Raw genomic sequence first — 26,875 nt, forward strand, 5'->3', positions numbered from 1 at the left:
CAAGGGAGACTTTACAGCCTGAGGAAATTCTCCAGTAGGGAGAAGTCAGCGCTGGAACTGGATTTCCTCGGTCTGCCTTTGTTCCTCAAAATATGTTGAAATCTTAAGTCAGGCTAAAGCTGGCCCTTTAAAATCTCCGCAATTGACTCATTCCAATGAACTATTCTTTCTTATGTAGCTGGAATCATGAGTTGTTCTTAATATGTCTGCGTTTACATCTAAAGTTTTCACTGAAGTGGGGTGAAACAATGTTTTGCCTTGAGAAATTGCAAAGAAAAACACTTCTGAAAAGAACACTCAAGATGACTTTCATATATATGTGTGTAGCAGTCATAGAATCATAGAACAGCCCAGGCTGGAAGGGACCTTGAGAGATCATCTGAACCAACCTTTAGTAGGAAAAGTAAGTCTAGGTCCCATTTCAGGAGATCTTTTTCATATACAAGCTCTTATAATGCACTTTTTTGGTTGTTGTTGTTTACTCTATTATAAATTGAGATAAACTACATTGAATATTTTCTAATGTTTTACTTTCACCCGGATAGTTCCTTAACTACTGCTAAATGAAATGGCTACATTAGTTTCTCTTATTTTTTTACTAAGTCCTTTGTGCTTAATCAGCATAAACAAATGTTATGTAAATCTCTCGTGCTTCCAAGATGGTGCATTTGTATAAACGAGGATTAGACTCATTATTTTAATTCTGTATTTTTCTGTTTTTATTAGAACAGTTTTTTTATGCTCCATTGTACTGCAGAGGCCTGTTGCAGCTGGATGCCTATATACTCCTGCCATTTGAGTGTGATCCTTGCAGAATTGGAAAGGCAGCAGCTGTTTAAATCTTGAAGTAGATTGGGGCAGGAGATGAATACCTGTTCAGTTTATTGTATGCTTTGGTTAAGTTAAGTGTAATTATCCCCAACATTTAGAGCAGAACTACTACACTGTGCTGCAAAACTTGCCTTAAAACTCAGTTCTGCCAGGATGCAGACAATGCACTTGACAGAATTAGGTGGGATGCTGTTTATTATGTTGACAGTGATTGTTTAACTGGTATTTCTGATTTTTCTTTCAGTGCGGGTTTGTTATATGACTGTTGTCATTTCTGAAAAGTCTGAAACCTTTTGGTGAGAGGAACTGCCTTCTAGCATGACAGTTTCAAGTTGGGAGTCTCTTGTTTCTATGACAATGTAAGTTTTTATATTAAATGTATAGTTAGCCACAATGAATTTCTTAGCAGTAGTTATTGGACACATTCTGTGTCATTTTAACTTAAGATCTGTAGCTCTTTTTGGCAGTATTTCAGTCTTAGTGATAGAAACTGTAAATTAGGTAGAATCAAGCAATAGAGTTAAGAGAAAATACACATTTTTAACTAATGTGAGGCTTCTGCTTCTGGTAGCACAAGTCTGTTGATTCAGTCTTTCTGTTACAGCCTCTGGTAGACAAGGCTGTTTGAAAAACCTTAGCTGTACTGCATATAGGGAATATATTTCTTGAGCAATTTAGTTCTTCTTTTTATCTGCTCCATTTACTTGTGCAGGAACATTTCCCTCCCCATAAACTTCTAGAAGAATTACTGGAATTTCTGATAAGCCAATAAGAAGAGCTTTTTCAACACTCATTCTGTTTGGTCATTTTCCAGTGAAAACAGCATAAAAGACTTCAGGAAAAGAATGCAGTACAGTGCTGGAGGCTTTGTTAGGAAAAAGAAAGTAAAATCAGGATTTGGGGTTTTCTTAATTAAAATTAAAATTCAGTAATTTAAATACAAATTAAAAGGTCTCTGGTTTCATACTGAGTTTTTATGTTATGCTTATGGTACTTATGTACTAAAGTACTCTTCAGAACAGATGAATCCATAAAATTTAAAAATGTCTCCTGTAAATATGTGTGAAATATCACAAAGGTTTTGTGTACAGTTAATCTGACTTGAAGAAGTATAACAGCTGCTTTGCCTTCATAGAGACTGATATTAGTGTATGTGTTTGAAGAGTAATAAAATTAATGTTTCTGAATGTAAAAGTTGGGGAAACAGAAGGTGTTTATTCTCTTAGGAAACAGCAAATCCAGATGGGATCTGCTGGGTCAATATTAAGTAGATTACTAGTAAGGAGTAATCAAGTTTCTCATCAGTAGCTGTAGGAACTGGCTTCAGCGAGCTGCAGAATTCCACCCATTGTGTATGCGCACTGAGGAGACTGGTAAAGTGATTTGCAGCTCAGACATTAAAACAGAAGTCTTCACATATATCTCTCTAGACACTAATATTATACTTGTTATTAAACCATCTGAATAGCTTCCAGATTCTAAAAATCTTTTACAAAAAGAGCTTATTCAGATGTCTGCACCAGGGACTTAGCCATGTTGTCCCAGCCAACCTCAGTGAATTTCAGAGTGGGGAGAAAAGTAGGGACTACATAAAACTTGCTTGCATCTTAGGCTTCCTGATATAAGCTACTAGATATTGCTCTTGAAAACACTAAAGATATTGCTGGTTCTTGTAATGGTAGTGATTATTACATCATGTGTGCTCTGTTTTTGTGGGTTTTAAGTCTGTCTGGCTTTTCAGAAAGGATCTGTCTAAATATGTATGGTTTACCAATAAAATTGGCATTATACTTTTTCAGTGCAATTGGAAATTCAAGTAATTTGTCTTTAACAAAGCTTCATCACTTAATGCATCAATGTTATTAGTGTTCCAGGACAGAAATCAGATCCCACAGAGACAGGTACTACAAGCGAAACAGTTACTGATGCTATGAGTTCATAGAAGTTGATGAGACATAGCGGGTAGGTGGGAAGGGATAGTGAAATGACTTGCCAAAGGTCTTAGATCAATCAAGAGCGGAAAGAAGAGCCCTGCAGTGTAAGTGAAAAGTCTATGCAAGCAGCGCTGCAACCAAGTAAGGACATGAAACCCAAACATTGTGTAAGGCAAAGCAACCTGTCCTCTTCTTTTTGAATTTCTGTTGATTGCTTGATTTAGCATACCTTCACCTTCTGTATCCATGTTGTTTATGAGAACACGAAAGAGAACTGGCCCTACAGTGGAGCCCTCCACATCCTCCTCTTTCAGTGCTTGAGGCCTGTGCTGTGTTAAAGATTATTAGTGAGGGATCAGAGTAGGATTTTGCCATTTACAAACAACTCGACTTAGCTCTTGCAGAATCCACCCTCTTTTTCAGGAGAAAGCAGTTGCATAACATTAATGATTACATCCAGCTGAGATTCTGCAGTGTTTTTTTTTTTTTTTTTTTTATTTTTTTTTTATGTCCAACAGTACTTCTAGGTTCTTTAACCAAAACTGGCACAATCCAGTGTAGTATGTTGTCAACGTGTGTACTGATGAAAAGATTCATGTTTCCTTTTGGCAACCACACAGCAGTACTGCTCACTGTATAACACCCTTCAGTGGGTAACACATTATGTAGTATGTTGGAAGTTTAATCCCGATGTTGGTTGTAAGCGCAATATTGCCCAACATTTGTGTTATTAATTCATTGAGCCTTTTTACAGGTACAGACATTTGTAGGACAAAGAAACAAAGGAAACCTTGAAAATCTGATATCTCTGGCCTGATAAAGACTGACTGGTTTGCAGTACACAGCAATAATGCACATCTATTCAGGGTTGAAGATACATACCATTCTGTGTGGTCAGTATCACAGTATCACTATGGAATACACATTATAAGGTGGAGTGTGGCCTAGGTAACTAAGTTCATAATTTGTACTCCTAAAAGAAAAAAAATAAAAACATTACTGGGGTCCAAACTGCACTTGACAAAATAGCACTGGGATCATTCTCCAAAAGACCATCATCTCTTCATCACTGCCCTTAATTCAGAATGTGCTTGGACTGTGCATACATTCCAAGCATACTTGTGACAGCAGGTGAACATTCAGTGTTTGAGGGGTGCTAAGGACATCCTGCACTGGAGAATACTGAGTTTTTTTTCATCACTGGGTGTGTGTGTTTGTGTGTGTTTGTGTGTATGTCTGTCCCACTGCCATCAGAAGGTTAGGGCAGCCAAATGGACAGGCTCTTAATGCGATTTTGAGTCCATCCTGTGGAGCAAGTCTGTATAGTAATCTCCAGTGCTCTTTGGTGTAGGACTACACCTGGTAGGAGTTCTTCCACTAATATCTGAGATTTCCATCTTTCTCCTTTTTTTATTTTTCTCTCTCCCAGCAGAAAGTAGAGCCAAGTGGCAAAATGTTAAAGTTTGTATTTTCTGGTGTTTCTTTCTGAGCTTAGTTATGTCTGTCTAACTTGCGAACAAGTGTTCTCTGCCATATTGCTAGACATGGATTATACAAAGAAAAGACAGCCATCTACTCAGTCACCAACACCAAGTTCCTCTTTGGAAGTCTGACTTCCTATCAAGAGCTGACCACCTCTCATCACGTTTATCTTCCAAGATCTGATGGGTGACAGAACCGGTGTCACATTGCTCTGTGTCAAAAGTTTATGCACGTTTATTCATTCATGTTTTGCTAGAAAACAGAATTATGTCACTGCTGAGAGGCAATTTTTGATCAAATCCAGGAACAGCTGAACAGCCGAGCTGCTGTGTCTCTATATGCCTTTTTTTTTTTTTTTTTTGCTTTGTCTGGCGGCTACCAGTACTTGCCTCCTGAAAACAGCCTGCGGTTAGGAAAGGTGGACTTGCAATGCATGATTTACAGAGGAGCTTTTCAGAATGGCAACTGAATAGAGAGGGGGGAAAAACCCTCTAAAAAAGAAACAAAAAATCCAACAAGATATTTCACTGAAGTCTCCAAGACAAGGATCCCTTCTCATATTTTAGTTTATTTTTTATGTTTTTCTGTTATAAAAAGCATATTTGTTGAACTTGCAGTAATTACTTTCTAGATCAAGTGGATACATTTTATTACAAAGTGTAGATGCCTTTTCAGTGATCAGATTTTCTTACAACTCCTCAAGTTTCCCCTGCTGCTCTAACCTGTGCACTGCAAGGGCTGTTTGACTTCCATGAGTGTTTTGTATTTTATATGAAACATAGCTTCAAAAATAAAGGAGACCTTATATAAGATACAAAGATTCCTACATTTGGAAAATTAGAAAATCAATTTGACTAACACTATTATCGATCATATAGCTTTAGAATTTGGCTTTGAGGGGCTAGAAAATTGACAGTTTTCCCAGAGAGCATAAATTGCAGGTGTTCTCTGGCTTTCAGGATGAGATGCACATGAAGTAATTCCTTAAAATGTATGAGCCAAATGGAGCTGCCCATGCTGAGCTGCACAGTGCCTGGCTCAGCTGGAAGTGGCTGCCAGCATCAGAAATGCTCCATGCGTCTGCTGAAGGCTGCTTCTGGCCCCAGTAAGAGCAGTCTGTTTGCAGTACCATCCGAACATAATGCGATAGCTGCTGACTGCTCCATCCCAGCAATAGCCATAACTACTTCCACCTGGGTTTTTTATTAGTCAGTTTGAAGACCTTCATTTGCTCATTTGCCTTTGAAAAAAAGTTTGTCTGTTAACAATCAGCTAGGCGTCATGTTTGCTTGCAAAGCACCTGCAACAACACATAATTTCTGTTTCGCTTGTGTCAAACAAGACAGCCAAGAATTTCATGTCTATGCTGATTTATGTTATTCGGGTTGGAATTACATTGGAAGTGCATTAACATTGTGTGTCCTGCTGAGGTTTGCTTTATTTTCATGTGCCAATATCAACAACTCAGGAAAATTTTGTATCAGTATTATCAAGTTTGCAATATAATGTGGAATATATTGTGTTTCCTTTGTAGGAGTATTGCCAATTGACTGTAGATATTACATTTCCATGTGCTAGAGCTGTGTTCTGAAGGTTTACAATGGAGTTTTGCCTATGGAAGCTGCTCACATACACTGCCCATGATCAGGCTTTTTTAGAACTGTTTAAGAAACAAGGGAATTTAGGATGCTCTTGTTTTTCAGAAACATCACAAAGTTTTTCTGTGATTGCTTGTTGTAAGTGTAAAGAACAGTCTGTCTAGTAAAGAAATGTGAGGAAAGAGGGAAAAAAAGAATTAGGGGTGGAAGACTGTGCTGAGCAGTTCCATCCAGTTGCCTAACAGACTACCAAGCTTTTGTAGTACTCGTACTTCTGCAAGAGAATTTCCATTGCAGTTACATCTTGTGAGATTACAAATCTTAGCATAGGACACTGTGGTTGTTTTAATAAAGGCAGATAGCCTTGGTGGTGTAATAATCAGATTTTCTAATGACCCCTCAGTTTTTCCCTGCTGCTCTAACCTGAACTGTGCAAGAGCTTCTCTGAGTGTTTTGCTTTTTTTTTTTTTTTTTTTTTTTTTTTTGTGAAACATAAATAGAAGGGACTTTATATAAGTTTCTCTGGGAGCTGGAGATGTCCTGCCTTCAGAGCCCTGGTGCAGATGCAGAGGAAGGATTGTTACTGGCCACAGCTTTACCCTAGGAAATGGAAGAGGACCAGAGCTGGTGCCCTTACTCTGACTACAGGAGAAGAAAGTATGAGCTCCCTTCACAGAGTTGATTCTATTCCCTTGTGCTCATGGAAGCCATGGGTGAAAGAGAAAAATTATTTATGTCCTTAGCTCTTGCTGCACAGTCTCCACAGAGGAACTCTGCTTTCTTCTCCTCTCTCCTTTCCTCCAGCATCTCTTCCAGTTGGATTGGCACCTAAGGAGGGAGGCTCTGCCAGCGCTTCCTGCAGAGAATAGCAAGGAGGTGCTGTTTTGTGCTGGCTCTGTCACACATACTCCCTGCTGCTGGGGCCCAGCACTGTCTGTGACTTAGCACTGAATCAGCAGGCTTTCTGACCCAAAGGGCTTACTCACTAATTAGCTCTTTGCTTTACCTCTTCCTTTCCTGGCCAGGCTGCCTGTCCCACAGGCGATGCAAATAGGGCAGAAGTCAGTGCTCTTGGCAGGCTCCTCAGTGGTGCCTCACAATCCAGAACTGATGTGCGGATGTTAGTTGAAAAGTCTCAACAGCTTGTTAAAGCTGTTTGTTATTATTCATCATGTAATACAGTTCAACTCAGCAAAGGAAATAATTGGTTTAATAAGATTTTATATACCTATCATTTTTTGTCAATCTCTATTACAAAAATTTTTGGAAAAATAGTATACTTAATACATAAGTAGCTTAGTTAATATTAAGGTTTTCTGAATTAAAAAAAGTCTTTTATCCAAATTTTATTTAGCTTATTAGATGTATAAAATGTCATCTTTTCATGGTTGTTGTCCTATTTAGAGCATGCTTTCTTCATTACATTGGCACAGGAGGTTCAGTTCTCCTCCACTGTGTCAGAACAGAACTTAAGCAACTCCCCAGTTCTATGGGTCCTTACTGGCATATTGGAGTACCTTCAACATTGATTAGAAACATTTTCTCTTGTATCACAGCATTCAGTCCTGTGGTTTGAATATATTTACATAGATAATTTCAGAGTGTTTCAAAGACATTTGAGCACTTAGGTGTTGTTGTGACTCTACCTTGTATTTTAAATATGTTTTGTTCTGTGGCTGAAATAATGGAACCCCCAGTATATGAAGTTGTTGTTATATATGGCGCTTAATGGACAGAAAAAAGCCTCAGTATTTATCAGTATTGCGTCTTGTGGTGACTAGTGTTTCAATGTGAATGGAGGAAGAGTTGGAGTTAGGCTGCATAAGCAATTCTTAGCCTATAAATACAGACCAGTACATCACTTTTTGAAAGCTCACTTATGTAGAGTTATTTATATACAGCAGTATGTGTAAAGGGATCTGTATATTACAGACATGACAAAAGAACAGAGGTATGTGATATATCTTACTTGATACAGCAGTAAGATACGTCAGTGATAACATCACTGTCTTTAGTCATCACCTGTTCTTAACTGGAAAATCTGCACATAGTTTCAGTATTTTCCATGGGATGTTTGAAATGTGTTGTAATGTAGGTCTTAAGATATTTGAGTAGATAAAGCAATGGGTTGGCACTCAGGTGATCTGTGTGCGGTTCTCTAGAAACCTGAAATAAATTTCAGTCTCTCTGTTGTAGTTCCCCACTGATAATAAAATCCTCGATGATAATAAAATCATACAGAGTATTATACTAGTAATATGGCTGTTCCTCAGGTGATCTGAGCGTAAATCCATTAAAAGCAGTGCATTTGTCTTTGGTAGTAATAAGGATCATATACTATGACTTAGCATTTATTTAATATCTATGGACAAATATTTGTATTTGGATAGTTCCAGACAATTTCTTACTTTCCACAGGAACTGTAGTTAATGTTTGTGATTATTATCTTTGCACTAGGTTTTTCTCTAAGAGTCCATGGAGGTATCTGCCCCCAGAATACATTACCATGTTACTTTGCTACTTTTCTTCTACATTTTTCTTATTTTGCATTTTTTTCTATTTCATTTCTACATAAATTAACTTTATTCTTTATTATAATGAATAGTCTTGAATAAAGAAACAATTCTTGAAAAGGTCTTGATGTATATCTTACATTTAGAAATAGAAAAGATGACCTGTCTGGACAAATGTAAAATGTAAATAGTCTGAAAGAGACTGCTTATGTTTGGAGATTTTGTTGGGGCACAAAATCTGCTGTCATTTAAGACAGTATAAATGCTGACTGAATCTATTGCGGATTACTCTGTGTTCATGGACAAAATTGAAAATGTAACACACTTCCCTGTGTTCTTTGTATTTTAAGGTACCAAAGGCTTTTCGTAAAAAGCTTTTTGGGGCAATTTACAGAGGACAGGTTTTTCTAAAGCTGGTTGGGCTTTTTTCTTCTGCTTATTTATCTCCCAGAAGCTAGGTTGAATACCTTGTATTGAGTAACAAGAACCAAGGTATTTGGCTTTGGTCCATATCAAGCCATTATCCACCTGAAAATTAACTTTTAGGCTACTCTATATTTTTGTTTTATATTTCAGATTTATTATTTATCATTATCATAGAATCATAGAATGTCCTGGGTTGACAAGGACCACAATGATCATCTAGTTTTAACCCCCTTGCCATGGCCATGGTCACCAACCACCAGACCAGGCTGCCCTGAGCCACATCCAGCCTGGCCTTGAATGCCTCCAGGGACTGGGCATCCAGTATGTCCAGTATGAAGAGTAATTGGGAAGGATTTGCCATTATTCAGTCTTTTAGAGCACAAAAAGCTGAGATTTTATTTCAAATAATCTTTTATTCATTTTTTGTACTCAACTCTAAATAAATGTTATCTTAACTCATCAAAGCTGCATAGAATTCACATGCAAAGAAGAACCAGTACTGTAAGTTTTCATCATCTTTTATGTAATCAGATGGCCACAAAACAATTGAGATGAATGATACTATGAAGTCCAGTTGCACAATTGGACAAAAAATCTCTTTATGGTAAATTACTGTTTTAAACCTCTGTTTGGAATGAAGCAGTGCTGCACTACAGCTGGTATAAGAAGCAGAAGAGAAGCTCAGAGGCAAGGTGGCTGTGTCACGGTAGCTGAAAAAGCAGCTTATAAGTGAAACATACAAAAGGTTAGTATCATGATCATGTTGTCTGGCAGCAAGGCGTCCATGTGTTATATTTTTGCATTCTGAGCACAATTCTGACTTGCTTGTCAGATCTGGGTTTTAGAAATCACCCATCAGCTGCAATGCAGGTAAACGTATGGGTTTTGACAAGACAATGTTTCAGGCTTGGATATATTTCTATAATTACGAATTTCTAAGATGAGAGCTTTCTAATATATTCTATTATAAACCATTCAGTTTAGCTGTAACAAGGAGCTCTTTTGCTGGTTGATTTTCAGAGTGGTTAAGATTAGTATTAGATTAACCTAGAATGAAGGCAGATTATTTTTCTACATATAATAAATGAAAGAGAAACATATGAAATAATTAAGACTTTTACCTAACCAAATTTTCCACAAGCCATTTGAAAATAGTGCTTGACAAGCCTACATGAGATTTACATGAGAAATTAGGAGCATTTTTTGGATTTTCTAAAATTTGGTTGTCTCATTCATAATTTATATAAATGCTGAGCAACTCTGTCTTGTCCTGATGTTAGGATTATGGGTGCTTGATAGTTTTGAGCAGAAAGCCCTGGAATCAAGCATCCAAATCATGTTTAAATTAGAATGCTGAAGTTGATTTTGACTTAATGAAATTCATAGCTTCCCGCTATCTTCATTAGTTGGCCATACTTCTTAATGAGATTAATATGTTTGAATATTGTGTCCCAGGATATTAATGTCTTGGGCTTCTCAGACCATAAAACCTTGAAAAAAATGGAAGCTTTAATACATGGTAGACAGTAGTAGGTTACTATAGGCAGTGTGTATGTGGGGATGCCATTGTGTACACCTATAGACTAACATACCAAGACTGGGATTTAAAAAGGACATGAGAAAGTAGAAAATCACTGAAATATAATGATCCTTATGAAACTTCCTCCAGCAGAGTGAGTCTTCAATGGTTGGTTAGCAGAGAACCCCAGAGAGAGCTGTGGGATCATTGAGTGCTGCTGATCACCAGGGATCAAGGCCAGAGTTTGTTCTGTATTGATTATAAATGCAACTTGACCTCAGTCACCATCACAGCTGTCTTTTTGTTCTCTGGGGTTGCAGTGTAGGAGCTGAATCTGGTGGGAGTGTTTACAGCTGCCCTGTGATGCATGGTTTAGTTCACTTAAAAGCCATTTAAATTTCTAACCAGTTCATTTCATTTGGTATTTCCTAATTCCACCCAGTAATACACGTACATTATCCAAGGGGAGTAAGCCTGGAGTACTTTTTCTTTGCTGCATGGACTCTTAAAATAACAGTACCTACTGAAGGGTAAAAGAAGATGGCCATACGTACCACAGGTGCTAACAGAACACTTCCTGTATTTGTGGGAGAGGCAAATCACAGGATGAAGGTGAAGAGGAGATGAAGTGGGGGCTTCTTAGTAGGAGTGACACACATTCACCATAACTAATTAAGTGACCATGGTGAATTCAGATGTTTTTGCTTTTTTAAAACACATTGATTATCCCATGTCCATATTCCTGAGAAGTGGTGAGTTGGAGGGTACCAGTAATTCTGCATTCACATAGCTGCAGAGTGAAGTTCTGCATGCCACAGAGCAGCACATCTCAGGCTGGGAAAGTTACCCCGTGCATTTGTGTGGTGTGGATTTGGCAGATAAAGAGGAAGATATTTGTTGTAGACGTTGTTATGTAGTGTTACACATATCAGACTTAAAAGACATGGGCAGCACCCAGCATGGCAGCCCTTAGCAGCCGTGGGCCCCTATGCATGCATGAGGAGATGGGTGTATCTGGCATACTGTTTAAAAACTATTTGTAGGCTTTGCGATGCATGTACAGTAGGTTGTTCTGCATATCTCCTACAGCCATTCATGCAGAAATTTCTGAATATCCCAGTTGCTACAAGAATTCAGAAACTTTGTGGATCCCTTGTAAAGAAGTTGTTATATACACTTACTACAGTTACTAGTAACATTTGCTCACTGCCAAACTGCTTTTGAGCACTTGATATGCAAATATCAGTTTTTGCTATTTTATATGTAATATATATATTACATTTCTGGATTGACTGGCAACAGACATGAAGATGACTGTGAAAACTGCCACAGGAGTAGGTTTCTTTTTCAGTGAAACCTTCATCCTATCCTATGGAAAACAAAACAAAACCCCGCAAAATGAAAACAAAACCAAATAGCATAGAGTCTAAATATAAATTAGTTAAATCTTTGATTTTAATATGAGCTATTTATAAGAATAAGGCCAAAATTTTGATGTTTCAGTAGCGCAGAAAGATGGTTGAATGAATCTTTGTTTCCCTGTAATTAAATACAATTCAATTTGATTGTTGTGATCTAAGCTGTAATATTCTTTCTTTTGTTTGATCATAGATGACTCCTTATAAGCTCTATATCTATTGGTATGCAGTTAAACAATATAAAAGCAATAGAGGATAAAAGTAAATTTACTCTGTTAACTGTAGTAAATTACTGGTTAGATTTTAATGCGCAGGAATTAAGCATGGGAATACAGCCAACGGCCTGACAAAGCATGATTGATTATCTTTGTTTATAAATTCATGGTGCAATTCTGCAAGAAATTCAAACTTAATCTTTAGCATTTTTACCCAGAAAAAATCTTTCTAACAATCTTAAAAGTATATGTGTTAAAATGATATAAATATGTTTTGAAGGATACCATTCCTTTCACTATCTAGAGAGAAGCTACAGGAATGAAGACGGGGGACTCTTTAGCAGGGTCTGTGGTGGTAGAATATGAGGAAATTATTTCAAGCTTAAAGAGCATAGATTTAAGTTAAGTACATGGAAAAAGTCTTTTACAGTGAGGGTGGTGAGGCAGTGGAACAGTTTGCCTGGCGATGTGCTGGATGCCCCCTCCTTGGAGACTTTCAGGGTGAGGTAGGACCAGGCTCTGGGCAACCTGATCTCGCTGTGGTGTCCCTGTTCATTGCAGGGGAGTTCATCCCTTCCAACTCTTAGGATTCTGCAATACTTTCTAGAGACTGAAACTCCAATGAATTTATATGATGAGAAAACAAAACTAGAGACAGAGTTTATGTCTTGGTTTTGATGTTTTTTCATTGAATGGCAAAATAATAATTTCTTTCTTTACTCCTATCTGACCAATGATATGGTCACCACTACATGGTGTAGTGATTTGCATGTTGTGAAAATGTTCTGTACGTAAGGACAACAGATTTGATCTCTTACTTGTGATGTGCTTGTGACTTAATCTCTTTGGGTGGTAACTGGAACAGATAATCTCTTTGGAGATTAAGGGAAGTGCTACAAAATCAGAATATGATCTTGCAGTCTTTGATTACTTGACCAAGGGCCATTGGCTCTGCTTTTGGCTGCTGCTGCTGAAAGATAAAATGGTAGCTGGTGAGATTTTCATGTGGATGCTTCTGAAAACTTTTCTTGCTGTCTGAGTCTTCATGCATTCACAGACTTTGCTGATTGTGATCCAGAATGTGTGTGTTAATACAGGATTATGACTGCAAAAACTTTATTTGTTCTAACCTATATATGTTTGTGTGAAGTGTGAAGTTTTAATTCCTAAATAGGTTGAGGAAAAGTGGAGTACAGCTCTCCTTTTAAAAGCAGGAATGGTTTCTTCTTGAGTGGTTTGGCTGGAATATCCTCTGCTTCTTCAGCCTGTCTTCTGAGGATGTATGGATTAAGGAAAGAGTAACGGCACTTCCAGCTGTTTAATGAGTGGGTTGGAACAGCACTACCCCCTAATGATGATTGAAAGGTTGTTCTTTTTTTTTTTCTTTCCTTCCATATCTGAAATTCCTTAAAGATTCCTATGCCTATTTTTTGGTTTTGCCAAGCTGTAGTAGTTGTTATAGCTGTGATGTTCAGGACTCATCAACTCAGTAGCCCTTCACAGTTTCTCGTTCCAAAATCCTTTATTCTACAGGTGAGAGCACAACTCATTTCTCAACCTTCTTACAGTTTTCTGACTGTTAGCCCACCTCAATTCTTTAGCTACTTATGTGGTTTTCTGTTCTTTTCTTCCCAGTGATGTGTCACACCATCTTAGGAAGAGACATATCTTCAGTGCAGTTTTTGAGACCATACATTGTAAAATTTCTGCTCTGCTTACAGAAATAAGGAAACTGGTGGGAGATCACTGCTAAGCTCAGATACAGATTGTAGAAAATATTTCTTACATAGACTTCAACTGAGATGAGGCATAGTTTACTGGAAAGTGGAGTTTCATGGATGTTGAGCCTCTATGACAAATAGAAGGTTATGGTGGAGATAGATTGATTTTTTGTTTGTTTACTTGCTTTTTTGTTTGCATGTTTGTTTGTTTTTTCTTTGGGCAGCTGCAGGTAAACTACATTGTTGTTTTCTATTGTTTTCTTATCTTTTGTGGTAGCAATCTAGAGATGTTTGGAGACCCTAATCTAATTATTGCAAAAATCCAAGAATCTGAACAAAAATAGAACAAAGCAAATGGTATTTTTCTTTTGAATACTTAACAGCTTATATTTGAGGAATGATTTCAGCATCTCGGGGCTAGAATGGCATACCAGTAACCAGTCTGAACTGAGTAGTGATGCTTCACTGTTTTTGGTGAATAGCAGAAGCCTGAGAATATCAGAGCATCTGTGCTGTTTTCCCCATAGGAGCATGTGCAATCACTATGCAGTAGTTCACATGCTAAAATACATAGTGCCCAAACTGGGTGAGCAATTTTTTAAGTTGCCTTCATACATATTTATACGGTGAATGAGTTATGAGTGTCTGGCTTCTCTTTACACTTCATTGTTAAAGTGTGTGCCTATATGATCGGGTATCCATTACACTCTGCCATTTCACTGCTCAGCCACTTTCCCTGGGGATAATTTATTTATCCTTTTTATCTGCTTGTTTATAAAACTGGTATAGAAAGGAATTTTACATAAGAGAAAATGAGTTTTTGGCTGGGGGAGAAAATATGGAGCATAAGAGAATAGCTAGGAACCCTGTAGGCTAAGAGTATGCTCTGTTTCACTGGTGTTGTTACATCCTTCAGCGGTACATCAATTCTGTATTATGTCGGAAGCAACCCCTGCAGTTTCCCAGCCAGAGTGTCTTGTGAAGTCTCTGAGTCAGCAGATAATGGAGACAAATTTGGGATTTGAGAGGATTCTTAGAAGAGACTTTTTTTCCCCCCCCTTCTAAATTTACATCAAAAACCAGAGCTTCTTAAAAGCACTGTCTTGGTCTTGCTATATTTATTTCCTCTTGCTTTTATTCAAGTGCTATTTTCAGTTCTGTATGTTAAGCTTTTTATCCCATCCTCGTCACTATTGTTTCTGAGTGCTTCGAGTACTATACAAAATGACATGACAAACATCTTTCACATGTTGCTCTTTCATCCTCTCCCCGGGGAAGAATCTCGCCTGCAGTGCTGTGTATTTGTAAGACTTTTGTTGCTAGCTGTTTTTTTTTTTTTCTTTTTTTTTTTTTTAAATCTACATACATCTATAAACATGTAAGTTTGTTGGAGCAGGGTGGTTCAAAAGAGAACCCTTTGTTCTTGGAGCGGAAGGAGGTGAAAATTTTGAGTTATCATCTAAATGCCTCCCATGTAAATCTGGGACGGGTTGGTAATACTCTGCTGCCTGCTCTCTGGTTTTTAAACCTGCAGATATTTTTATGGGCTTTTACAAGAAATGCTAAGGGGTTACTGTGGGAAAGCTAAAACAAAAGAATCAGTTTTGCCTTTAGCTCAGAATGTGGTGAGGTCAGTGGTCATCCTGATTTGTGTTTGTGATCTGCTTCCAGCTCCTGTGAAACCTCTATATGGGACAAATCTTGCTCACTATGTTGCTTCCCTGCACAAGTGACAGGCAGGGGATGTTCACAGATGTGATTAGTCTTGAGCTCTGTGTTCAAGCTCAAGTTAGCACTATGGCAGTGGCACATTTTACAGGAATATCAAGGCAAGGAAATGAAGATAATCTTGGCTCTTCTGTGTATTGTACAGAGCGCAATGAAGTAATATGACAAGCAGTACATTGAAACAAATATTCTTACCATCAGTGTTGCCTGGACATTTCTGCTACAGCAACCAATTCAGATGGAGCCTGAGGCTGCAAAGTGACCTTAACTGGCAGAGAGAGCTCATTGAAAGTGACTTCTCAGGCTTTTTAGGAAACTGGCTGCAAAAAACTGCCTGTTTGGTTCTGGCCAGCTGCACTTGATTAAGGCTTGGAAATATTTGCTTGAGTTTGGGCTTAAGAAGGTACTGCAATGGACAAACATTTTTTCTCCTCCTTTAAATATGTGCAAAATGTCTAAGGCTTGTCCTTAACAGAAGCCTTTTTTTTTTTTTTTTTTTTCCCTCATCTGACCAATTACATAGTTTTAGAGATACATTTAAACAACTTTCTCTTGTCCATTTATGTTCAGAGTTGCAGAAGCACTGATACTATACACATGGATTTATCCGTGAATGTTCAGCCAAATGTGGACTTTGTTAACTGACATTTTGGGGCATGTATCATCTTAGAATTCATACTTTTTAGACTGGGTAGGACTACTATCATCATACTACTGACCCCACATCATACCTGCTGTATAATTTTCATAGACAGGTTACATGAAGGCTGTAACATTGTCTTTTTTTTTTTTTTTTTTTTTTTTTTTTTAATCCTTGCTCAAGGTTGTCTTTTAGAAATATGCTTCAGCTTGATTTAAGGTTCTTAAGGGCAAGTGATTCATGATAAGTGAAGTGTTCCCCAGTTAATTATTTAAACCCTTTAAAAAAAAACAAAAAACAACTTCATTTCTAGTATAAGTTTCTAGCTTGATCTTCTGGTAGTTGAACTTCATCAGGCATTTCACTCCAAGGTAATCAACTCCCTAGTATCAAAAATCTCCTTGCATTCTGAGAAGATCACTAAATTACTTGATGTCTGACCATTATTCAATGATATTTGTTTTCCATATTTCCAGGTGTTTCTGTATCTGCTTTAGAATAATTCCTAAATTATTGACATCTGCTTAAAGTGTGGACACCAAAATGAGAAACGGAGCTCTGAACAGTGAAACTATGGGCATTGTCTTATTACTTATGTGCTCCAGAATGTGCATGCATCATTTAAAGTTACTTTTAAAATCATCTTGTAAGCATAACATGTAAAACTGGCTATTCTGACAAATGCTGTGGGGAAAAAAGACAGAGGTAAAATATCCAACATTACTTTGCAGTGAAAAAAATAAATAAATCCATATTAACCAGAAGTCCGTCCCTATCCAACATCTTTGAGAAGAGAATTATGTCATACTGAGTGGCTTCCTTTATCAGTAACCCAGTCATTAGCAGTGCCTTAAAAGTTGAAAGCAAAGACAAAATGAATTTGTTGGATGGACTGCTCACTGCATAAGGGATTGGCTGCATGGTTGCACTCAAGTGTTTCTTTTGACCACTCAGTGTCCAAGTGGAGGCTGGTGACAAGTGCTAAGCCTCAAGGATCGGTGCTGGGACCAGTGTTACTTAACATCTTTATAGGCACCATGGACAGTGTCATTGAGTGCATCCTCAGTGGGTTTGCAAATGACACCAAGGTGAGTGGTGCAGCTGACATGCTAGAGGGATGCCATCCAGAGGGACCTGGACTAGCTTTAGAGTTGGGCCCATGCCAAACTCATGAAGTTCAACAAGGCGAAATGCAAGTTCCTGCACCTAGACTGGGGCAATCCCAAGCACAGATAAAGGTTGGGTGGAGAGTGGCTTGATAGGAGCCCTGAGGAGAAGGATTTGAGAGTTTTGGTTGATGAACAATTCAACATGAGCTGGCAATGTGTGTTTGCAACCCAGAAGACCAACCAAGAAATCCTACTATAGTTATAGCATTAGTCTGATCATTACTGAAACTTCAGCCTCAGCAGGTTAAGCTTGGTTTTAGCTAGACAGGGTGCTATGATCTGCACTTTTCTCTAACAGAAGATAGCCTGATTGTCTAGCTCACATGACAGTTTTTTTTAGGCACCTGCACCTGAGAGACAGTGCAGGATCTGATCTGATATCTGTTGTAGATACACCTTCTAGCTGGCCAACAGAATTGGGTGTTTGACCATGCAGTGAGTAGGTTCAGACTGCCTTCCAGTGGCTGAACACATCAAGATAAGGTAATATGGAAAGAGACATGAAGGAAGCTAGTAGTTCAGGGAACACGTATGTGGATCTGCCACTCACAGGGAATAAGAATGGGCAGCTGAGAGGTAATTACGTAGAACTGGAGCGATGCAGAAGGGAAAATTAGGTCAAATGAGAGGAGTACTGAGAAGAATACATAGATTGCAGAGGGAGAGGTGCAAAGGGGTTGGTCACACACAGGGTGGCAGGAAATGGGAGCATGAACCACAGTGCTGAAATCCCTAATGACCTGCTTGTTTGTCTCATTTTCACACTGCTGCTTTGACTTCATTTGCATGGCTTACATACCAAACTATATGATTTGCTGGTGAAAGTTTTTTAATCTATAAAAAGCGTTTTAAGAAGCACACTATCAGGAAGGTGCTTAGGGCATGAATAATTATATGTCATATAGGAATACAGAGCCTTGGAATCATAAATAAGAGAAGTTTAGCAACATTATTTCAATTTGTAAAGTTTTTACTAGAAAGCATATCAGTATAACAAGTAACATTTTAATGTCTTACCATGGTGGTAGTCAGCACAATTTTTCTTCTGAGCAGAGTGAATGCAAACCATAAATAGCTAGGGCTTCAGATTGCATTTTCCCCAATCATTCTTAAGATAAAATGCTAAATGGCCTTAGCAGAGTCCTGTGAGAAAGTAGATTATTTTTTTTATTCCCCTGCTTTCACCTGAAAATGCAGTTTGACAGTACTCTGTCTTGTAGTCTTGATTTTACCGGTCTTTGAGATTAGAGCTTACAGCCCTAAATTCACCACCTGCATTGTGAAGACAGAGAATTAAGATCCTCAGTGTGCATGGTTGGTGATGTTTCTGGTATCCTTAGTGCATCCTCCTGGTACCAAAACCTGCCGATTACCTACATGTGTGATGCATGTATTCAGCCACTGCTTAATGTAGATGCTTGGGATACAAGTGGTCTGTTCTGTCTTTTAAAAGATACCTAAAGAAAGGTGCCATTTACCTTGCTGTGTGCATGTGTGCTTATGCTGTTGCCTATGTAAATTGTAAGGTCCCTTGGCCAAGAAGTGGGAGGCATGAGTTGTAAATTCTCTTTGTATTGCTGCCTTCTAGTTAAACATCCTTACCCTAGATACCATGCTAGATTATATAGTGACAAAATACTCTACACAGCACTTAACGAAGTTACATCATCTGAAGAATCAAAGCTCCGCTTTCACTTTATGTTCTTTATTTTAAAATTTGCCTTTAAAGAGTGAAATCTTTGGAGCTGTAGTTATCTTCTCTAGTCATCTGTCACATGTAAGTACACCATCCCAGTTGAGAGCATTTTACTCTGAAGCACTCTTTTGGGCAGTTAATAATCTGCTCAGTGTATGAACTAATAAAAAACCTAAAGTTGAATGCCTAAGACTGTTCAACCCACTGGTCTATATATACATAAATCAGCGTAAGAAGAGTGCCTTACTAAGTTGTGCATAGTAGATGGTTGCTCTTTTGATATCTGGGTGTAGGTCAGAATTTCTTCAACCTGATTTGTTGTGGAATACATGGGTGGAATTAACGTAATATCTGTGGGAATGCTAACCAGATTATTGTAAGTTTTTTAAACCCCCATAAAGTCTCTTGCTATAATATGTTTAAGATAAATCTCTTAAAAATATTAGAAAGTATTAAAAGATTTTATTCTAATTACTAAATATTACTTGTCTTAAACAGTTGGAGTTTAAACATTCAGTAATTGTTTTTTCCTTCAGGAACTGTCAGAATTACTGCTGGCTCCATTTATTTCTCATTCCATGACTTCCACGTGAATGAGATCATGCTACCATTCACTTTACCTCTGATTTTAAGGTCAAATAAGGAGTTAGACAGAACCTTGGTTACTGGTGGGCAAATGTATTAGTGATTGTTCACATTCTTCTGGTCTTACATGAAGTGTTATTAGTAAATGAAAATTGGATAAATCATAAATCATAATCAGTTGGCATTTGATGTGGTCTGGTAGGAATGCTGAGAACTGGCTGGAGTGTTGAACTCAGCTCGATCTGGGACTGATATTTCTTTCTGAGTTTGGAAAACAGTCTGGGGTCAGCACCTGACTCCCATTAGCATTCCATACCTGGATTAAGACTTACAGTAAGCAGGTTGAGCAGGCTGTTTATTTGCTACAGTTGGGTTTTTACATAAACAAAATGGCACGAAAAGCCACTTTCTGTAGGAGGACAGTCACTGTTCTCTGCTTTGTGAGCTTTCAGGGTAGAGAGATGACCGGCACATTTAAACACTGTTATGGAGTTTACCAGGCATGCTATATGCCATGCTCATGTAGATGATACGGCTATAACTAGTCATCAAGTTATTACTCCAGAATTGTTATTACTCCTCAAGCAACGAATTATTTTGGTGTAGCATCAAGAATTATGGGCATCAGAGAATGAATGGAAGATTTTTTTTGTTGTTCATTTTCAGCATCTCTGAGTTCTTTTGTGAGTCTGCCCTGTACTGCTTAGTGCACAGGCTTGTATTATGTCAAATTTAGGAATATAGTATCTTTCCCTGCAGGAAATGAGCAGCATAGAAAAAGCTTACACCGAAAATTTCAGGAAAATTGAAGCTTGCAGGAGAAAGTAATGTTTTGCACTGTAGACAGAAAAATAGTACATCAATAATTGACTGGATACTGAGATTTAGGTCCAGTTTCACACCCGCTTCTTTTTTTTATGAGTAACATAGCTATAAAAAAATGAACTAGCTTGAATGCTGTGCTATAGCGCAGACTATGTGCACACCACACTGATTATAGTCTGTCTGCTTAGACAGTAAGCAGCTTAGGATACAGACTTTTTTTTCATACAGCACCTACCAGTATCAGGTCTTGATCTCAGAGGATTTTGTGTGGTATATTTCTTAATGATATGCAAATAGCAGCTCTACTTAGTAAAGCTCATTCCTTCCATGACTTCAGAAAATACTTTTTGCTTATGTCTCCTGTATATAGAACTGTGGACTGTTTAAAAATGAACTCAGAAAGAGCCGTGTGGGTGTGAATTGTCTCCATTTATTTTCTTTTCAAATGTACCTGGTAGGTTTAGTTCTGGTGATTTTTGGTTGTTTCCTCTTGATTTTTCTTTCTTTTTTTTTTTTTTTTGTTGTTGTTGTTGTTCGTTTCTTTTTTTTTCCCCCTTCAGGCAGAAGCATATTCTCATTTTAGAAAGTTAATATAACCTTTCAAACTTCCAACTTGTAATTCAGTAGTTTGTTCTTGACTGTATATCAGAAGTTACATAAATGGTAATAGTGGTAGGATGCTAAAAGGGTAATTATCTACACTATTTCAAATGCTTTTTTCTAAGTGTCTCATTTATTAGCAGCACTTTGAAGCATTCTTTTCAAAAGAAAAAAATACATCTGCTTGTGAAGACTTTTCTAGTCAAAATGCCTATCAAATTTAGGTCTGGATAGTTATGGAGTGAATAAAAGTCACGCCCCATAGTCCTGATCTGAACACTCAGCATATTAGTAAAGCCATGGGAGCTAGTGGTACATATAGTAATTGAGAACTGAGTCTTAATTAAAAGTTTGTGTATCCAAAAAAATATTTCTTGGATGGACAGAACTTCTGTGGAACTCAGCTGCTGCTGTTTTGTTTTCTAACATAACTTATTCGTATAAAATCTTGATTTTACTCAAGTATATTTTAAATTTTTTAAAATAAGGACTGTACACTTCATTTAAAATCTATTGATGTTCTTTTAGCTTTAAAAAAAAAAAAAATGAGGTGGGTGAAATTAGTTTGTCTATGTTTAGGTACCCTCTGTGTTTTCCCCTTTGGTGGATGAGTCTCATGTTGTGTGAGCTGTGTGTAAGGAGTTCCAGCTGCATTGTTTAGCACCTCTACAGAGTAAACACTTCTTTTCTTGTCCTGCCTTACAGTGGGCATCTATCTCATCCCTGGACCTGCTGATCAGGAACATCTAGAGCTGGGATGGCATGGGAAATTCGGCAGAGTTAAAAGCTCCTTCTCACTGTTCTAATCGGTAGTGCCCTTTTCAGCTCCTGGTCAAGTGAAGGCGAGTCACTTGGTTAAATTCAGCTGTTAATTAGCTGTTTCTAGCTTTTAGTTCTAGTTTTTTTTTTTATTATTTATTTATTTATTTATTTATTTATTTATTTATTTTTTGTAGAGTAGCAAAAAACCCTTGGAAGCAATAATTACAATAGAATATATATTTTAATTCTTTTGAGGGTTTTTTAGGTCTTCCTGTCTGGCAGATTAAAAAAAGAAATACACTGTTAGACTAGTGGATAAGCTTGATATACCAAGGAAAAGTTCAGGTTACAGAAAAATTCATGTGAAGCAACATCTGTGCAACTGTATTGGTGCCCCTGAGGGGAAAAAGGTGAATGAAGTATTTGGCAGACACTGACAGAGAAAAAAAATGTGTCTTTGTGGTTGTAAAGTGTAGAAGTTTGCAATTAGCTGAAGTTACATGGACATAAGGAGTTTTTAGCCTTGTTGTGGGCAGACTCATTCCTCAGGTTTTTTTTATTTTATTTTTTTTTATTTTTATTTATTTATTTATTTATTTATTTTATTTGTTTTGTTTTTGTAGCATGGAAAGCGAAAATGTGAAGTTGTTTTGTGTATTTCAGTTTCCTTTTTCTTCTTGCAATATGAGAACAACCCAGTGCTAGGTAAAAGGAAGGTAAGCCATGTTGTGAAGAGAAATGCCCATTGCCTTAGATCCACATGCCAGAGGGTCCCCTGAGAGATCTTGGTTTTTCAGAGCTTCATGGGGCTTGGCAGCTTTTAGTCCCTTATAGTAAAACTCATTGCATTACAAAGCCATCCACTGAGGCACTGTGCTTAGGTTTCAAGAAAAAGCTTCAAATTCTATGAAGTTTGTAAAATATGAATATAATTTTCAGTGGTTCAAGCTGATGAAACAGCATCCAATTAGTTACTGTGTAAGCTGACTGTGTGAGTGGTGTCTGGAGAGCATTCCCACTGCTCTCCCTGCACCTGCATTGCAGTAATATTCACACATATATTTCTTAATTGCTTTCCTGTAAAAATCTTCTTTAGGTCATGACTGAAAGCAGGATTCCAGGTGACCCAGGCAGTAGATAACATTCGATTTGATAGGTGATTAACTCCTAGATAAATATAAAAAGTGGAAAAAGATAGAAAATGAATGATACAAAGAAAGATACAAACAACAGAAGATGCTAACACATCTAACTAAACGTAGCATGTGACCAATAGAATCTAGTTAAGAAAGAGTCCAGCTGTACAAGACAGAAGTGTTCCTTGTGATGAGAGATGAGCAATGCATGTTGGGTGTGCTACTGATTTGGAGAACAGTCATTCTATTTTTGGACTGTTGTGGCCAACTATCGTACAATACCTCCTCGGGAAGGCTGTTACAATGCTACCCATTATTTCAGCTATACTTAATATTCTACAAGCATTTCCTTGATAAATCTATTTCTGAAGGCTACAATGAGGTGGTAAATGTTCGTTCAACAACAAAGATGGCTGCAATTAGCAATTTAAAAATTTTTTGAAAGAGAAGCAGAAGTTCATGAAAACAGTTGTGGATTCTGGCACTTTTGAACATGAATTAAAAATATATATATGAGTAGTACAGGGATGGGGCATGCCTCTGGTGTGGGTTTGTACAGAGCACAGAGCAACATCTCTGTCCACCCTCTTCTGTAAGAGAGCTGCAGAGATGTCTTTAAGACGCAAAAGCTCTGATTATCCAAAATCTCTGATACATTAGAAATTCCATCTGGGGTGCAATGATTGATCTCTGAGGACCAGTTAGTGCCTTTCAGTGTAACAAGTTGACTTTTTAAAAATCCAAATTTGCCTGGAGGAGCCTGATTTCTGTGAGGCTGTACAGACATACTGGTGCCATCAGCTCCCTCCCTCTAACCCCTTTAAATTCTCTGGTTGTTCTTCTTCAGGACCTCATTTGTCACAGGCAGCCCCATGTCAACTGGTTCCAGAGGACACCTGTATCTCTTTTTCATATGGGAACAGTACACATGGCATCAAAACTTTGCCAAAGTCTCACTGTGCAATGAACTCATTGCGAAGGGGTGTTCCAACAGGTTGGTCACCAATGCAATATCAAAGGCAGAAAAGCTGAAGAATCTTCCACCATAGTTAGGTTTAGCTGCCCTTGCTCCCAGATGAAATGAGTAAAAAAGTTGTAGACTTTCCCTATTTTTGCCATTCATCTCTTTCTTATATGCCAGGTTGACTGTTGGGCGAAGGCAACACTCAGCTTTCTGGAGAAACATAGAATCAAAGAATGGCCTGGGTTGAAAAGGACCATAATGATCATCTAGTTCCAACCCCTCTGCTATGTGCAAGGCTGCCAACCACTAGAATTCTACGATACATCTTGTATGTCCACATAGGTTTCAGCTTTCTCTGATCTCTGGTAAACTTGCACTACAGTGGGACATCCACTAGTCAAGATCATGGACCAGTGTGAGAGACCAAGCTCTTTCCAAAGACAGTGTCAGATCTTTCTTGGCATGGTCCCTGTCCTGTAGCAGGTAGCACTTATGCCCAAAACACTCCAGCATGTGCTCTTTGCATTGGGACAGCCAGTCCTCCTCTTCCTCCTTCTGCCAGCAGGCCCCCGCTCAGAGGCAGACAAGACTCAACTATTCGTCCTCAGGCTATCATCATTTGAGACCTGGCTATGAGCCCTCTGACTGAATTGTACTCATCTGCCACTGATGTGAAGGAGGGCATGTTCCAGGCACACAGCCCAGATCTTGGAGAAGAAAGTTCTTCCTTCCTTCTTCTGGACAGCAAGAAGGATTTGGACACTGGTGAGTCTGTTTTGGGGTCTGAGTTTGGGAAAGGGGAGATATATTGGGATACCCCTGGATGATTTTAAAGGGGACAGGTCTGAAGCTGTAATTGTGTAAAGCAAGGCAGAGACAAGAACAAGCTCAGATCAGAGAAATGGGTCATTTGCATGATCAGGATGTAGCAGCTTACAAATTTCAGACTGTCTGGAAAAAAATGCATGCTCAGCTATTACCTGTGCAACACTCTAGCACATCTCTGATCAGGACAGTCAGGTTGGGGTGACAGCCTTGTCCCTCTCTTTCTTCCCAGAGTCATCAAACAAAATGGCTTGGAGTGAATGGATTTTCCTGTGTCCTGCTACTTGTCCAGCAGAAGTTGTGGCTGCAGAGAGCACATCAACTGTGTAGAGATCTTCTGGCTCCAACAGTCTTGTACAAGTGCCACTAGGCCATAACAAAGCTCACCAAGAGAGAGGGTGAACAGGAAGCATTGCTGCAGCAGAACTGTGTCAAGCAGAAGTTTGGTATGTTTGAGAGCATCTGAGGTAGAAGAACCACATGGCACATGAGGAGCTCCACTCACTTACACGCTGCCATGTTCCTGGGAAACTAATAGCCCCCTATCACATGGAGACAACCAGTCATCCCACATCATTTCCGAGCACAAGTATTTACTGGACCTGATACACAGGCTAGCTTTATGAGCATTTGTATTATTAAGCCTAGGAATTCTAGTCAGAAGGCTGCATCAAAGGGCAATACAACTTTGGAAGGAGTGCCTCTAGACTTCTTGAAACCGGTAGTGGAATGGTCATAGCTCTTGGTGGGATTGAAGGTCACAGTATTCTCTATTTTGATTATGTTTTATTTTTGTTGTATTTGACCTTGACATTTGCAGGGTGAGATGCCTGGTCACAGTCTGATAATTCTAATTAAGATTGAATATTTTGTAAAGTAGTGAGTAAATGGCCATAGAAAACTAGAAATCGTGATATTTTGCTTAGTACATTTCAACAGACATATGCTGATGCTAAATGGATACTATTTATTAGGTTGCCCTTGAGAACATTGAATATTTTTTTCTTTTTCTCCATAATCAGCCAGAGCAAAAGAGAAAAAGGAAGGCCCCTTTGGGGCATGTAATTTGTTTGAACTTGAGGCCTTGCTTCCTAAAAAATGGCCAGTTTCCCAGTCTTGTATGGCAGCGCTATCTTGACCTGATGTGCTCCCACTAAATAAGGGCACACTCATGAAAATCTGTGAATGTGGCAATTCTACTTGTGGACTCTGAGTATCTGTTGGATTCAACAAGAACAGCTGTCCTCTATATAAATGTGTTTTCTTTTTGCTTGTCAGTGTCCCATTGTGGTAGGTAATCCACAGTGTTAAATATTGGTAGTCTGTCGGGTCTATGCCTTCCCAGTGTCTTTTCTATATAAGGTAATACAGTTGCCTTGCACTTGTCAAACCGGAAAACAAATGTGGTAATGAATAAAGAAATTTTTGCACTGTACAGTATGTGACTGTTCTCTGTACTTGTGTCCTTTGGAAAGACTCTTAGCTTTAAATTTGCCTCAGCCATTCCATGGAGTTTAAATTCCACTTGTTCCAGGGCTGGGAGACAGTCTGGGGATGAACTGTTAGTTTCTTATAGAAAGAGCAAGAGAAAAATGGGGAATTTGGCATGGGCTGGGAGGACCTGATTCAACAGCAAATCTTGTACTGAAAAAAGTAGCAAATGTTGGCATACGTGTGACTGGTATTTTTTTTTCCAGGCAAATTTAAGGACTTGGCAGGCACGTGGGACATGTGCTTCTGTCCCTTATGTTGAGTGCTGAGCTCTTCTGTAGTTCCCAATGGATGGAGCTCAAACGATTATTTTCTTGTGTTAAAAAATTGCTTTTGATGAAGAGATAGGGAACTTTGGCTTGGAATAACTCTCATAAAAAAGCTACTTGCTGTTCGTTTTTGTGTCAGTTAGAGTAAAAGCAGTCTGTTGGCTCCAGGTCTTCTTCAAGCAGTGATAGTTTGTATCTGACTGCCTCAGAAAGACGAATGTGAAGAAACAGTGGAAGAACTGTTGAAAAGAAAAAAAATGAGTTTGGAAGGACTGGAAAAAAAAGGGAGACTGAAACTGCAAAATAAAGCTGATGCATTACACTGGCAGAGGGAGATCTTGATAGCAGAGGAAAGGCTTTGCAGTTCATCCTTGTTTCCAGGAGCTGTGATTCTTTCTGGGCAAAGACTGGAGTACTTCAGTACTTCTTCATATAGTGGGGGCTGCTGCTGCAGCAGGAATATGGTACCAGTGTGTCCCAAGAGGTATTTGCTGGAGTTCTGAACATCTGTGAGGTACACAGGGTTTA

The 26,875-nt window shown here is 38.4% G+C and overlaps 1 protein-coding gene and 1 long non-coding RNA gene across 10 annotated transcripts in view; both read left to right on the top strand.

The window, feature by feature from the left end:
- MAGI2 (membrane associated guanylate kinase, WW and PDZ domain containing 2) overlaps positions 1–26,875 on the top strand; it is a 675,337-nt gene that overhangs the window by 7,283 nt on the left and 641,179 nt on the right. The window lies entirely within an intron of this gene.
- On the top strand, positions 22,257–26,022 carry LOC107320701. The gene is made up of 2 exons (XR_004306006.1): positions 22,257–24,527; positions 24,820–26,022. It is a non-coding gene; the product is annotated as an uncharacterized LOC107320701 (long non-coding RNA).

This window comes from Coturnix japonica, chromosome 1 (assembly GCF_001577835.2).
Source record: "Coturnix japonica isolate 7356 chromosome 1, Coturnix japonica 2.1, whole genome shotgun sequence".
Taxonomy (NCBI): Eukaryota; Metazoa; Chordata; class Aves; order Galliformes; family Phasianidae; genus Coturnix; species Coturnix japonica.